Below are 16294 nucleotides of genomic sequence, written 5' to 3' on the forward strand. Positions count from 1 at the left end.
TCTTTCTCTTTCTCTAAAAATTAAACAAATTTTTTTTTTAAAAAGGGAAAAATTATTTCCAATTTCCACTTTGATTGCTTCTTTGATTTGTGGATTATGTCATGGAGCACTGCTCAAATTACAGACACGAGGAAATTTCTAGTTATATTTTTGTTGTTATATTCCAGTTTTATTCCAAAGTCATCAGCAAACATGTCTTGGATTCCTCCTTGGAAATTTATTGAAACTTGCCTTCTGATTCGATATATGGTCAACTCCCGTAAATGTTCTGGGTTTGCTTGAAAGCTAATGTGCGTATTTTATTGGTGTGTGTGTGTGTGTGTGTGTGTGTGTTATTGTTGGTTGTACTTGAGAAACAAATACAAAGGGCTGACCCCAGTCAAAACCATATTCAGGAAGAGCAAACCATCATGTATGACATGGTGAGAACTATTTCAAAGCTGGAGTAATGCAGATAATGTGGCACAATGGACCAGAATGGAGAGAGCAGAGACAGACCCACATGCTTTATGACAACGGTGACCATGAAATGTGGTGGAAGAAAGAATAGTCTCTTCAATAAGTGGTGTAGAGCAACTGAATATCCATATGGAAGGAAATGAAACGTGACTTCTAAATCAAACCTTATAGAAAAAAAATTACATGTGGTTCAAAGACCTAAAAGTGAAAGGTAAAATGATACATCATGAGAAATAATACAGGGAAATACCCGTCCTTAGGGCAGGCAAATTTTCCAAACAGGATACTATAAGTACTAACCATTACATCGGAGATCAGTAGATAGTATTAAGTAAAGATTAAGAAGTTTTATTTACCAAAAGACACCAGTGAGAGAGTAGTAAACAAAGACACAAGGGGAAGATATTTGAAAGACTTGGATCCAGAACATATAAAGAAATCTTACAAAGTAATAGGCCAAAGACAAATAACTCAAGTTATTGCGCACAAGTCTTGCACAGCCATTTATAAAGGGGTGACGGATATTTAAATGACTCTTGAGCTGCTAAGAAATTCATTTGGGAAAATGGACTGTAGACTCACAATTCGTATGCCACACTCCCCTGAAATGACTAAAATTAAAAATAAATCAATGAGACAATACTAAGTGTTGGCAAGGATGTAGGAAACGACACCATTCCTCGGATACCGGTGGTGGGAGTGGAAACTGTCACAAGAATTTGAACACTGGCTCCTTGAGAACATCTTTCAAAAGTAGGTAAGACATCTACCTGCACATGCCCCGCGACCCAGAGACATCTGAACCGCAGGGAAATCAACACAGCAGAAATGAGACTCTGTATGCACAGAAGACGTATCAAGGAATGTTCACAGCAGCCTTATAAATACCAGCTACAAACTGGAGACAAAGTCCACCAGCAGCAGATTGGATAATTCGTGCAGTATAATCTGAAACAGCAAAGCAGAGGAGGAAAGCACTGCTCTAGTCTCACCCAGAACACTGGATGACAAAATCAGACACAAAAGTCCGCAAGGTGCATGAACCAATTTGTACTAATTAAAAAAAAAAAAAAGGAAAACAAGCAAAAAAAAAAAAAAAAACCAAAAGGATGGGCTGGGAGGCAGCGAATGGTGATCTTTAGGGAGAGTAAGTCATGGCAGGGACACCTGGGCGGCTTTTGGCCTGCTGGCCATGTTGAGTATCTTGACTGGGGGTGGTGGTCACCTGGGGAAGGACGCCGTCTAAAGGCTTGTGCAACATCCACCTACGATCTGCTCACTTTTCAGCGGGTACTTTGTCCTTGAGTAAAAGTTTTATAGAGAAGCAAAAAGAAATGACATAAAAATATGAGCGGATAAAACGTGCAACGAGCTGTCACTTGCTGGAAGTCTCCCAGGAGCCACCAGCCCGTGGCCCCTCCACAAAACCTCTGTGCCCACTCCAGTTTACTCCAGAAATCCGATAAGCTGTTCCCTAAATCTACAATTCTCTTCCTCCCACTGTTTGCCTTTGAGGCCGACTCAGTGTTTGAGCCTCAGCTTAATATCAAATCCTACCGAAAAATTCCATAACGTCTTCCTGCGGGTTCCTCTTGTAGCTTCCCACAGGTTCATATCTTAGCTGTGCTACTGTTTTTATTTTATTTTATGATGCAAGGGGGGCCTTACCAGGGAGAGACCGCCCCTCCCAAGGCTGGCTAATTCTTAGAAATAGCAAATAACTCCCCTGTGAGCATGCTTTTCATATGCAAACTACACCATCCAGAGCCCACAGTCCTAATTATCTTCTGTCTCTGAGGTTTATACTCAGGAGGCAATATTCCTTTGCTTAATCACCCCAGGGCCAGGTAGCCCACAACCGGGGACAGGCCGCAGACCCTGGAGCCCAGAGTGACTCAGGACAGACAGGATAGTAATTTGCCCCCAGAAACAACGTCTTCACAAGCAACACAGAGCAGAGGAGTAATGATTATGACCGCCAAAGCCGAAAGTTTCGGAAAAAAATAAGACCAACAGCATTATCCTATCGAATCTTGAATTAAAAGCTATTACAAGAGCGTCTGATTTTTTCCTCTTAAACTTCACATCAAAATGGCCTCTGATTTGTCAAGAATCAAATTCAGGAAATTCTAGATGTCAGAGCTTTTTTCAGTTTGCAGGCTTTGGACCCTCTGAGAACAAAGGTTCAGTTTCCTTTCCATTGTGTCTCCAGAACCCAGCTTGATGCCTGCCTTGCTGTGGGTGCCGAGTGAGCTTGGACACAGAGGGTGCGGAGTAGGGTCCCGGGGAAGGTGTTCAGGAGAATCTGTCCAAGAAAATAAGTAATTGAGTCTGATGGAAGGTGGAGGAGTCAACAGGCAACTCTCCCCACCCCCACCTGTCTCTGTCTCCCTGTCCCTCTGTCTCTCTCACACACACACCTGTTTTGGATCCAGCTTCCAAGTCTCTCAGCCGCGAGCAATGAGCGGACCATCATGGTGGGGAGACCACCCAGAGCCTGGCCGTGCTGGCTGGGACCCTCGGGTTCGCTTCTTCATTCCAGAGCAGTGAGGCTGGAGTGGAAGCTGGCCTTTCCACGTAAACCGTCCAATCGTATTAAAAGCGACTCACATTTCCCTGCACCCCTGGGAATACGTCACAAACGTGCCACCGCCCCCGGGCAAGGCCGAGCCTCCTCTTTGTGGAGCTGAACCTACCTTTCACAAGTGTTAACAAGGGCAACCTGCAGGTCTCACCGGGGCCGTCCCTCTTGCCCAGAAATGGGCTGGGACATTCTCCCAATTCTATGATGCGGCTGTGTCTGAAGTCTCATTTTCACATTTAGAACAGAGAGAGGCCCTTGAGATGATCGCGCACTTTTGCTCTGATTCTGCCGTTAAACCTACAGTGCGTGCGTCCTGCTGGCTTTCGATCGCAGAACTCTGCCCTGCCCAGAATGCCGCCCCCCCTGAACAGGGGCCCGGTGCCCCACGAGGCCGTGTGATCCTGAGCAGCTGCTCGTCACAACCATGAATGGGGTGGCTGCCGGGGAACCAGGCCCTGGGCTCCTGTACGCACTGGCTTCCTCTCTGCTCCTCTGCGACTTGGCGTCACTGAAGGGACCTGGGTCAGGGGAGCGGAGCTGGAGTCCCACCTCCGTGTGACCGTGGGGCCCTCACCCACCCTCTCGGGGCACCGATCCCTCTGTCCCGGGCACCCGGCGCTTTCTAGACAGGCTCTTTCCCTCGCCCCTCCTGCGACCCCACGGGAGGCTCTGCTTCTGACAGTGTCCACGGCGCACTTTGCTTCAGAAGGTCGGACGTTTGCGTGTGAGGAGACCCGACAGGGGAGGAATGCCAGAAAGTCCCCATCACAGAGCCTTCCAGCTTCTCCGTGGGGGTGCATCTGGGCGGCTCGCGGGGGACCCAGCCAGTGATTCAGAGGGGACGCCCTCAGGGAGAAAGGGCTTGCTTCCCCCGGGATAGGCAGGTGAAAGATAATCGTGGCACAAGGGATGGACCAGGAGGCTCGGGATTCTAAGGGTCGGGCCCCAGCAGGTGCAAGGACAGCGGTGCTCTGCCTGTGGTTACTGACACTCTGGGATATCAGTGTCACGAGAGCCAGAGGAACACGAGTGCTTTCCAGGTAATTATGGGCAGAGACTCGCTAATCTCCTCATCTGTAATCTGAGGCAGGACGGACGGTTTCTGCCTTGCCGCTGTGATGCAGGCTCAGCGTATCTGGTGAGGCCACCAATCCAGGTGGGCAGGAGGGTTGGGGGTGGAAGGGTGGGGGTGGGGGGGTGGGGATGTGGGAGTGGTGGGGGGGCTCGGGGTGGGGTGGGGGGATGTGGAGGGGTTGGAGGTGGGGATGTGGGGGGCTGGGGGTTGGGGTGGGGAACTTGGAGGGTATAGCGGTGGGGTGCGTGGGGGTGGGGAGGTGGAGGTTGGGGGTTGGGGTGGGGAGGTGGGGGCAGGGCGGGACTGCCAGTCAGCACCGCCTCCTGCGGGTACCTGCTTGTCCGGAAGGACACCAGGGCCATGCCAACTAGTTGATGCGGGAAAAGGGGATTCCAGGGGGCTTGAGGGTGGCAGGGGGCTGCCTGTGGGTCGTGCGGGCGCCTCGTGGCTGACCATCTGGATTCCCTTCCGGAGCTGCTGCTGCCTCCATGTGGTCTCCGACATCACTCAGACTCTTGAACCCGTTGACTTTGCCCTTTGAACCTAATTCCCCGGGCACAGAGGTCTTGGTTTCTGAGGCAGAAGTGAAGTGAGGGGCACCTGGGTGGCTCAGCGTGTTAAGCTTCTGACTCTTGATCTTGGCTCGGGTCATGATGTCACGGTTCGTGAGTTCAAGCCCCGCATCGGGCTCTGTGCAGAACCTGTTTGGGATTCTCTCTCACGAAGATAAATACATACATAAACTGAAATAAAAAGTGAAGTGCAAAATGGGTCCTCTACTGACTGAACATTCGAGGATTTGCACGAAGCCTCTTTATTTGGTGCACGGCACATTTTGGGCTCTGCTCCTGAGACTCTACGCTGGATGTTGGTGCACACGGTACAATCACGCTTCCCTTGAGCGGGATTTGAGGGCAGGCCCGGTTGGGTAGAGCGGGACAGGGCTGCCAGCCCGCTGGTCCCGGGTCCCCCTCAGCTGCTGCTTCACTGCCAGTGAGACGCCTCCTCGACCTGGGTCTCAAGCTCTGGTCCTGAAGGGTAGATATGGCGGTAGCTCCAGTCACGCACGACGGGGGTTCCAGACACTTTGTACAGGGTCAGGACCATGCGATGATCGTGACTGGGGTGTATGTGTGCACGTGGGGAGGCGTGAGCTGTGTGAGCGTGTGCATGGGTGTTGTCGGTTGTGTGTCTGAGCGTGTGTGTGTCCGAGTGTGTGAGCATGAGTGTTTGTGCATGGGTGGGGGCAAACGCATGCGGGTGTGATGGTGTGACATGTGAGTGTGCACGAGTGTGTGGTGTGTTTGTGAGTGTGTGTCCACTGTGTTGTATGCAGTGCTATTCCTGTGTTTGCCTGGGTGCCCCTTGATTGTTCATGATGTAATAGACACATCCCCTGAATTTTATAAGAATGTGAGTTTTGTTCCAGAAATGAAATAAATGGGAAGGAAAGACTCCATTGCCCAGCAAGCAAGGCACACGGGCCTCAAAGTGGGGGACCCCTTGCCGGCCACATCTGCCTCCAGGTCTTGGATTATTGCCATGTCTTGGATACATGCTTCTCATCCAGCCGCCTCCTCCTCCAACCAATAAATGACCCTAACTTTCCCAGGTGGAACAGGGAGTGTGGCCCAGGGCGTACCCTCACATCGCCCCAAATTCTTCTCGAGGTCCCTCATTGACACAATTCAAGGTACTGGGTGGATCCAAGTTTCTGCTTCCTTCACCAAATTGGATTCAATGTTTAGGTAGAGATGGCCAGACTCGACAGGACAGAGGATGCCCTGGAACTTTCCCTGCATGAGGTAATGGCAACAGCTAGTCGAGTCACTGCATTCTTCCCGAAGCGTGGTCTTGAGGGTGGCTCGAAGGGTCCCAGCACCGAGCAGAGCCAAGGAGACTTTCTGTTCTGAGTTCTGGAAGCCCTGAACAAACAAGAAGAAATGGGTTTTCTTTAAGAAACGGGCCATGGGGCGCCTGGGTGGCTCAGTCGGTTAAGCGGCCGACTTCGGCTCAGGTCACGATCTCACGGTCCATGAGTTCGAGCCCCGCGTCGGGCTCTGGGCTGATGGCTCAGAGCCTGGAGCCTGCTTCCGATTCTGTGTCTCCCCCTCTCTCTGACCCTCCCCCGTTCATGCTCTGTCTCACTCTGTCTCAAAAATAAATAAATGTTTAAAAAAAAAAAAGAAACGGGCCAAAAATACAGATAATTTGGGAGGAGAGAGACAGTTCAAGGTTTGTTTTGTATGTTCTCGAAGCGGCTTTTACACCACATTTATTTCGAAATAGGAAAATCTTCAATCAGTAGGAAACAGTGGTACATTACTTACATTTAAAATATGTGAGGGCAAGAATTTTTGAAAAGACTTACGAATAGACTTTAGTTGACAAACAGAATGTCTGTTTTTTGTTTGGTTTTGCTTAACATCATACATTTTTAGTGTTAAATGCTTTTACTTAAAATGATCTCAAAGGATTTATCTAATGAGGATGCTCTCTTTTGCTTGAGTGGATGGTTAGGGCACAAGTCTAGAGTCCTTTTGTCTTGACATTGTGGACTGTTTTTTATGAAATGTGGATTTCTCCCCAGAGCCTGATGTGTTTAATTAATGAAGATGGTTGTGAACCAAATAATGGAGGGTAAACTCTTTCCTGAAAAGCACACGAGGTCAGCCACACTGATGTAGGCAGGAAAGGGGCCGTGGGCTCCCTTGAGAATTCAAACACCTGTCTCCAAATTAAAAAACAAAACAGAAAAGAACACTAGAGTCTACATCCTAGGTGACTGAAATGTCTACTCCACTTACACATCCCATCATGGGGCGCCTGGGTGGCTCAGTCAGTTAAGCGTCTGACTCTTGAATTAGCTCAGGACATGATCCTGCAGTTGGTGAGTCTGAGCCTCGTGCTGGGCTCTGCACTGACGATGAGGAGCTTCCTTGGGATTTTCTAACTCTCTCTGTCTCTCCCCTGCTCTCACTCTCTCTCCCCCTGCTCAAAATAAATAAACTTGAAAAATAAAATTAAAAAACAAAGAAACAAACGAGCAAAAACCATCCCATCATGCTTGAGGATCATTATGGTAACACAAAGCTGGTCTCGTCATGTTACTTTTCCTAAGCATCCTATCGATGGAGCAATCAATAATAAAAATGGACACAACATATGAACGCGGTGTGCGTTAGTTTGCCTAGATGTAACTGGCTGCTCTGTGATTACTGAAACCAGGATATTTTGCTGAAGCCAATCTGATGAACAGAAATTCTCACGAAAGCATCTAGCCCTTGAGGGGCAAGCGGAAGCCGAGAGGCAAGTCCCACCTACTTACAGAACGTGGCTTTGTGTGTTTTGTTTTCTGTGAAGTTCAGCAGCAAACAGTTTAATCCTAAAGCAGAGCTTCCAGCCAGCTTCAGCGACCGGGAAATTCCATCTTTCACATTTGAAAGGAGTAGCGCATGTTAGGAGCCTTGGAGAGAACAGCATACGGGACGCGTGACTCAAGTGCGCCTTATCTCCACAACACCCCAAGTTCATCTTGTACGATTCTAGAGCCAAATCCCTTCCCTCCCCTCTGGGTCAGGCACCAGCCACATCAAAGGTGTTTCCCAGCCTAAATAAGTGAAGGCCTTCTGGAAGGCCCTCAGAGAAACACAGGCTGCTCTGAATTTCAAGAGTGGGAACAAACCTCCATGAATTAATGTTATCTCTTCGTTGCAGTGTGTGTGCAGGGCACTAACGTGCAGACGCTCATCTGACATCTTAATGAGTCTGGAAAGAGAAGCATTCCCTGCGTCTCAGGTGTCGGTGTTCATGTACCCTGTTCTCTTGCAAATCGTGAGGTCATTCAGATTTTTTGGAAATAGTTGGTTCTTGCTTGTTAAATTCAGAAAATTGAAAAAAAGACAACCTCAAACTAATGTGCCTGACACATTTTGATTCCAAACGGGCCTAGGATCATCGTTCCGGTTGTCTTTCCTTCTGGACGATCCCGGCAAAGCTGGAGCTGGTGGTCCAGCTCTTTCTTTATGTAGAGGCGATCAGTTTTGTGGCCTTCCCTGTCCTGGCCAGGGCCCCACTCCACAGATCCCCCCCCTTGGGGCCATGGCCTTGAGTCCCTTGGGAAGGCGGTATATGCAGAGTCCCTAGTGGATTGCTGAGCACCTGGGCTGAGGAGAGGAGGGTCCTCGGACACACGCAGGGCCTCTGTTCCCGCCAGCTGTACTTGGCCTCCCCCGCCTCTCCAGCCTCACCCACTCTGGACAGAGAATAACCAGAGGAGGGAGGAGTCAGCATGCCCCTACATGTTCTGTCCCTCACAAAGAAGCCAGATTCCCCTGAAAACTGTCCAGAGGACAGGATGCACCTTCACCTGCCCCAACTTCCAGGATGGAGATTGCCTCCAACTGGCAAACTCAAGTTTGCTTCCAAAGTGAGTGGACCCCCGCCTTCCCCAAGCCATCTTTCCTGCCTTGCATGCCAAGCGTTTGCTAATCCCGGACAGCCCTTCTCGGTGACATGGATGAGGGCTGTCCTCATGACATGACACACGAAGGGCTTCTTCCTAGCTCCCTTGTCCATTTACAAAATCATTGTTGGGGGCAATGAGGGGAGAGTTAGGGATGGGGTGTCTGGAGCCACAAAGGGCCCCTTCCAGAGGCCCAGGAGGGTGGGGCCATGTGTGGCTGCCGAGGAGGAAGGACAGTGAAACCCTCTCCAGCTTACCCCCAGGTGACACACACACGTTTGGTGGGCACCAGCAGGGTGACACTAGTGTGGACTCACTGGCCCCCCAGCAGATACGCCCCTCGTTAGGCCTCTGGTAGAGAAAATAGTGGTGCTGGTTTCCTCCGCGCTCTTGTCAGCAGCCTGCACTCTGTTCTGATTTTTGCACCTTCCAAAGCCTCGGCTTGTCCTCGGGGGAGGGTCCTTATGCCAACCACACCGGCATCGCATCCCGACATCACAAGCCACAGTTGGGGGCCCTGGCTGTGGAGCAAGCTGCTCGATTCAGCATCCGCCCATCGGGGGCAAGCTGTTTTCCCTTTCCTTTTTAAGACGTAAATTACTCTTCTCTAATTCAGTGAACTTCTAAAAGTGATTCAGAGCAAATAACTGCAGCGAAAGCCGCGCAACTCTGCGATGCTCCCGAGTGCTCGCCGTGCCGTTTCCACATCAGGAAAGACACCCTGGATGGTCGAGGAGAGCCCAGCTTTACCTAAAGTAGCGAATACTGCATCACATCACTTAAGAGGTGGTAGAATTCTTCAGAAGGAAAATCTCTCCAAATTACTCTTTCATACCAATGAGGTAGGTTTCCACTCTGCAAAAGGTAGAAACAGAAGGAGGAGGGAAAATGTCAAAAAAGCGGAAGGTGAGCACCTCCCCCCCCGCCAACTCCAAGGGACTCCAGTAGGTAGCTCAGTTTCTGCTGGAGGAAGAATCCAGAAACTCAAAGCAGCATCAGGGGCCTGAGGTCTGCAGAGGAGCTCGCCCCAGACTGAAGATGAGGAGGAAACAGAACAAGAAAGAGAGCACAGACCTTCGGCGCTTTATTCTGAGAACGAGAAAGCAGCCCCATGCACTTGACGTGACCTGATTGCCCAACCAGCCTGGGTGTTCCCCTGCTGGATATGGATCTTCCAGAAAGGCAGGATTAAAGAGGGCTGCTTTGTGACCACAATGGTGTCGGAACTAACAAGACCACTGCATAAGCACATCTGCGCACAGACACCAATGTGACCACTGTCCAACCATGGAGGTGGCCACAGAGCCCAGCCCGGGCTGATAGGTGTGGCTGAGGTTAAACAATTACAGGGTTAGCTGCGCTGTATCCCTTTTACCATCCATATAAGCTTTATTAAGGTGCCCTTTGTAGAATTACTTCATCCTGGCAGCATCCAATCCAGAACCAAGTCCAACTTTCGTGAAACTTCCCCAGAATCACCCAACAAACGCTCAAATCCTGTAAGTTCTTTCTAATCCCCTCTTTCTGAGAAACCCTCCAGTTCCCCATGGTGCACGTTCTCCCTCGTCACAAGTCCACAAACCCAACTCTGCTCATTCCTGGCGAGTTTTGGCTGGAGAGCTCTCACAATCCATTTAACAAATATTCGCATGGCATCCGTTGCACGTCACACGTTGTGTCCGGCGCCCCATCTTGTCCAGACACGGTCCCATCATTGGTGGCTTGTGGTCTATTGGAAAGCATCAGCTATTGTACAGCTGTTAGAGGGTGAACACACAAACCCACGAAGCAAGAGCTGGCATGAGAGCCACGGTCCCCGTGAGGCACTTCGCCTAGCACCATTGTAATTGATTTGTAGCCCAAAGACCCAATCATTTCTCCAAAGCAGATTTTTCCCAAGCTTGACTTCCTGGAATGGTCGGTCAAGTGTGATTGATCACCATCAATTGTTGATGTGCTAGCTCATTAACATTATGCTAGGTTCTTCCGGGGAATCCAGAAAAATCTGTGTACCTACAGGCAGTTTAAATGTCTGATCCAGTGGCATTATTCTCTCACCGTCTGACTCCTTATCACCTTCTCAGGATCCACGTGCTTTTTTTTTAAATAACATACTTGCAAAAAATAAAGGACTACTCAAATGTCTTCCCATTTTTCTTTCATTCTAAGAATAGCAAATGTGGACCATGTTTCCTATGTGACAGACGTTGCCATAAACTCATTAATCCTCAAAGCAACCTAGGAAGTAGGTGTTACTATGTCCCCATTTTACAGGTGAGAAAACAGAGGCAAATGGAGGTTAAATAACTTACACAAGGTCACACTCTTGTGGCAAAGCAGGGACTTGCACTGGGCAGTGTAGCTGCAGAAGTTATGCTGTTGACACTAGTAACACCTGACACTTTATTTCACATCATCTGAGCACACACTGAACACACACAAGTTCAAGGATGTTGAGGTAATGGTGTGAATCATGGCGCGATGGCCCCATCATGATGACTCACACCTGTGAGACCTCCGGAAATGCCATGCATCCAGTTGGCTTTCAGATGGCCCCGGACAACCAGTCCAGGTTGAAGCGTTACAAACAACATCACGGTGTCGTGCTTGGTTGATGAAGTCCTCCTCTCCATCTTTAATCGAGGGCTGTAAGGGGGCAAGATTCCTGAGGCTCCTCCCCTCTGAGGCGGGTTGATCCTCCCCCACTCCCCCTCCATCTGCACATAGGAGAAGCATGGTGGAGCAAATTCACCTCAGCCTAATTCCCAGAACGCTCAAAAACCTAGTACAAGAGATTTCTGTTTGAGTCAAAATGCTCTAGGTACCAACACGTTCTTTGTACCAAATTATAGACCTGTTGCTTTTGAGTTTCCCTTCTGATGCTGAATTTATTTTTTTCTGAATGCTGGACCTGAAGCCCATTATTAAGAAGTCAGCTTTCACCCATGTCCCTTGTGGAAACTCTGGTTTACAAATTATACGATAAATGGTAAGAAAAGGAGGAGAAATGAATGGTTGAAACAGGTGCACACGTGATCAAACGTGAATTTCACAGAATGCACTGAGTAAGAGAGTAAGATACTATGCCACCAAATGGAACCACTAATCTGCTGGAGACACTGGTCAGCTCTTGGCATCAGGCTCCAAAACCCATCCCAGCCCTAAACATGCCATATTAACAAAGGAATTTCATCCGCTGTATTTTCGACTTGAGTCTGACTTCCCAAGTTTCTGAGAGAATTATTATGATAACAGTTTGATAGCAAACACTTTAGGTGCAACTTCTGCATTGAGGAAAAAAAAAAATCTAAGCCAATTCAAAGGTGTAAAAATATCAGTCCATGAAATACAGGGTTTTATTAATTCAGTGGCATAATGTAAAGTTTGCCTAACACATTGTATACATGTGAAAAGCAATGAGGGGGGGGGAGACGCATTTCAAGAAGCCGCTGAGGGTCGGGACCGTTTCTTGTGTCTCAGACATCGGATGTACCTGACACCTCCCTGGCCAGTACCTGCTTCTGGTCCCGAGAGCACAATTTTTCTTTTTCGTTTATTAGAACTGTTCTTTATGAATTGTACTCGACATCACGAAACAGGAGACTGGAACATATTTGTACCTCCCTTCCCTTTTCCTGCAGCTTTACAACAAACAGTGTGGCCAGCGCCTCCTGGCCCTGAATGCATGTGGAGAGTCTTTCGTTTTTTCCCTCCTGTTTATGGGCAGGGTGGTGACAAGACACCAGATCTTCTCCCGAGGCATCCCTGCTCCAGGCCTCTGGATATCCCAAAGCCCAATCTGATGACGTGCCTCTAAACATGAAAATCTTTCCAGGATAAGATCCAACCTCCTCAGCGAGGGGCCCCCCCTTCTTCACGACCAGCTCCCCCGGCCTCTGGGGGCCTCCTCTCTCCCTGACCCTCTTGGAAGCTTCACCTCAGAACCGGCTCTGTTCTCTTCATCTTCGAAGTGCAACTCACTACACATCTTCCACATGCCTCCCCGACCCACCCTCCTGGCCAGGCGCCTATATATAGCTCGCTTCCTTTCGGGGCCTTCTTCCCCGGTGTAGCTGTTGGTTTTCTTCTGTGGCCCTTCCTAGACCTGGAGAGTCAGAATAGCACAGCCGATGCCCTGTATGTCTGCAGCTCCCTTCCCTGAGCTTGGCATGCACTGGGTGATCAGCAAGGCAGACCTGTGGGCAGTGGAACAGATCAAGTCACCAGCAAGGGACTGGTGACAGAAGACAGAGTGGCTTTGTGTTGTACGTGCCTTCAGAGACAGAGGGAGGGCCCCTTGCGGACATGTGAGTGGGAGCCCGGGGGAGTGTTCCTGCCCTCCATTAGCCCACGTTGCACTGCCCACGACCAGGAGGGCTCCCCACAAATGTCCCTCCTTGGTCCTCCTGTACCTTTCTCTTCAACTCCCTGCCCTTCTCTCTTTCAGGGGCCCAAAGCATTCAGGGAGGTTGGCTGGGAATTGAGGGAGGTTTAGAAAGACACACTAGGGAGGCACGTGACTGTTCTTCCCAGACCGGCATTTCGCGGACGCTGGCCCCAGGAGGCTGTGGGCAAAGCCGGCACCATGGGATTGGATCATGTCCAGGAAGAGTCCGCCCTGGCTGTCAATCCCAAAGGGCCGAGCAGAGCTGCAGAACTCAGGAGCCTCAGGAGCCCCTGGACCAGAGAGACCCGGCCAGAGCGGAAGGAAAGAGACCTCCGCGGTTCAGGTAAGCTGAAGGCTGTGTCTGTGGCTCTGGCCTCGGAGAGGGCCTTAATTTATTAGGAAACATTTACCTACACCTTCCACGTGCCGTAGTCCAGGGGCGTGGGAAACATCAGTGAATGAATCAGACAAAGCTCCCTGTCTTCTGGGGCCTTACGCCCCAGCAGAGAAACACAGACAAGTAAAGGAGACACAGTAAGTGAAAAAATTGGTCTGTATTAAAATTTTTTTTTGCATTTATTTATTTTTGAGAGACAGAGCACAAGTGGGGGAGGGGCAGAGAGAGGAGTCACAGAATCTGAAGCGGGCTCCAGGCTCCGAGCTGGCAGCACAGAGCCCGACGTGGGGCTCGAACTCACGAGCTTCGAGATCATGACCTGAGCCGAAGTCAGACGCTTAACCGACTGAGCCACCCAGGCGTCCCCAAAATGAGTCTGTATTTTAGAAGATGATCAGTCCTATGGAAAAAGACAGAAGTACAGCAGAATCAAAGGGAGCTGACGCTTGGTACATAGGCACTCAGTACTCCCCGAGGAACGAACGAACGAATGAATGAATGAACCAATGCCCATGGGCTCGTCAAAGTTGCCTGACATTAAATGCACTGTCCTTACAAGCTTCTGCCTTTATCTACCTTTATTTGTGTCTCCAATGCCCAGAACAGAAGGGATTTAGTAAATGTCAGACAGATGGATTGGACTTGTGCTGTAGGCCCCAGAGGAGGGTTGTTTCATATTCTTAAGTGGACAATGAAGTCTAGACTCCGTCTGGAATTCTAAGTGTCCCCGGGGTCTGTCCTGATCAATTCAGGAGCCCCCGTGCCCCTAGCAGCTTGACGATAAAACACGGCCAGGCCACTATTGGGCACTTTGGATCACTCTCTTATTAATCCATTCCTTCCACCAATATTTATCATCTCCTTTGGGATTTCAGGCTAGCTCAGGCCCATCTCTGCATGTATTTTGTCCTTGAAAAAGAATAAGGCAGGGGCTTTTCCAAGTGGTTCCAGTGATGGTTGGGTACAGGCAGAGGAAGTAGAGATAAATCTTTGCGATCCTACCCGGGGGACAAATTCGTAGCAGGATTAAGAAGAGATCATAGATGTCCTTCGAAAAGTGAGGTGTAGATAAGTGTGGGAGATGATTATCTATGACTCCTTGCCGAACTCTCGAGGGCTCCCGAACTGCCTTTGCCCGGTTAGCTCTGCCTCTTAGCTGTTGCTGCAGGAGCCAGAGGATCTGGTACGTGGCTGCTGTTTCTCACGACAGGATGTGGCTCAGATTGGTTTGCCCGAGGTCCCCAGACAGCTGGTGACAAGGACAGGCTTGGAACCCACAGTGCTGAGGGTAGATGAGGCCCCCAGAGAAGGTCCCACTGGAGACTGGAGGGCAGGCAGAGGGAACAGGCCTCAGTTTAGGGAGAAGGGGACAGATGGGGACCCCGCAAGTAGCCAGGGACTCCGAGTCCTGCATGCAGGATGCAGCGGAGAGCCCGCGGTGGGAGCTTGGGGTGGGGGCCGTGCCTGGCTGGGGGCCGGGCCCCAGTGGAGCTGACCCCCCCCCCTCGCTGAGGTCCTGGGGTCCAGCTGCCCAGCAGGTGAAACACCGGCCACTGAGATTCCCCTGACTCCTCTGAAAGTTCCAAGGGGAAGCCAAAGAAAGGATCCCTTGTGCCATTTACATTAAATGGGAAAGGGCTGCTTCTGACATCTTTCCACTGTCACCTATACACGTGTGTATGTGCAGAGATGTGCGTATATGATATGCATACATATATAATACGTGATCCCTGTCTTCGTACAAAAAAATCCAGTCTGCTGTAGGATGTAAAGTTAAAACTGCTCTTTGTCCCCACTCCTTGGGCCCGGAGGAAAACCCTCCTAGGGGCGCCTGGCTGGCTCAGTCAGTTAAGTGTCCGATTTCAGCTCAGGTCATGATCTCACGCTTCATGGGTGCGAGCCCTGCATCGGGTTCTCTGCTGTGAGCGTGGAGCCTGCTTTGGATTCTCTGTCTCCCTCTCTCTGCCTCTCTCTCTCAAAAATAAATGAACATTAAAAAAAAAGAAGAATGTGAGGAAACTGTCCCTAACACTGATGTCACCTGAGACCTTTTTCTCTATGTGTCCAATTCCTGCCATTGGAATTTCTCTCCATAAAAATTTAAATACCCACAGGAAGTGCCCAGTAAATGGTGGGTCACAATGTTATAAGGATGCCAGCTGAGTCCATGGTGGGTGTGCAGCGGGACCCCATATGGGCCTGGGGGTAATACAAGGGGGCAGTTCTGTCGGAAATCTGAAATACACAGTTGTTCACAATGTGGACGAAGAGCCCTGGGGATGGGCACACATGTAGGGGGGTCCCTTGCTGCCAGCACTGAGGAGCTGGTGTTTATCATGAAAGGACTTTATGTATCTACAGGGCTCCAGGACCTGAAGTGGGTCCTCCCCATCAATCACCTTCGGGTGGCAGATGGGGAAATGGGGACCAGGCAGGCTGGGAGCTCATGTAAGGTGGCCCACCCTGGGGCAGAGACAGAACCAGGAACCACCCACCTCTCTCCGTGCCTGGGGCCACTGACACCTTTTGGTCTCAGCGCTGTGGCCTTGGAAACGTGGCTGTACAAAACGGTCAAGAAGAAATGCCCTAGATCTATCCCATTCTAGCCAGGCGGGTGAGGGTTGGGGACATTCTGGTGGCTTTAGCTCTCTTTCCCTCTCTAATAGAGATGCTCTATTCTAGTGGGTTCCTTGGAAACAAGAGCCTAGTGCATCAGCATAGCACAGCGACATGGAGGACGTGCTTACTTTCTAGCTGGGATCCAGGCCCTGGCCCTGGAAAAGCTTGATTTGACCTAATGAGGAGGGAGACGAACATACGCTCTCCCCCTCCCAAAGCAACGGTGCGGCCCTGTTACAACCCAGGGAGTGATCACCACCAGCCAGGAAGAATGTCTGGCAGTTGCTACGCCATCAACCTTGAAATTG

The sequence above is a fragment of the Panthera tigris genome, chromosome A1 (genome assembly GCF_018350195.1).
Source record: "Panthera tigris isolate Pti1 chromosome A1, P.tigris_Pti1_mat1.1, whole genome shotgun sequence".
NCBI classification, from domain to species: Eukaryota; Metazoa; Chordata; class Mammalia; order Carnivora; family Felidae; genus Panthera; species Panthera tigris.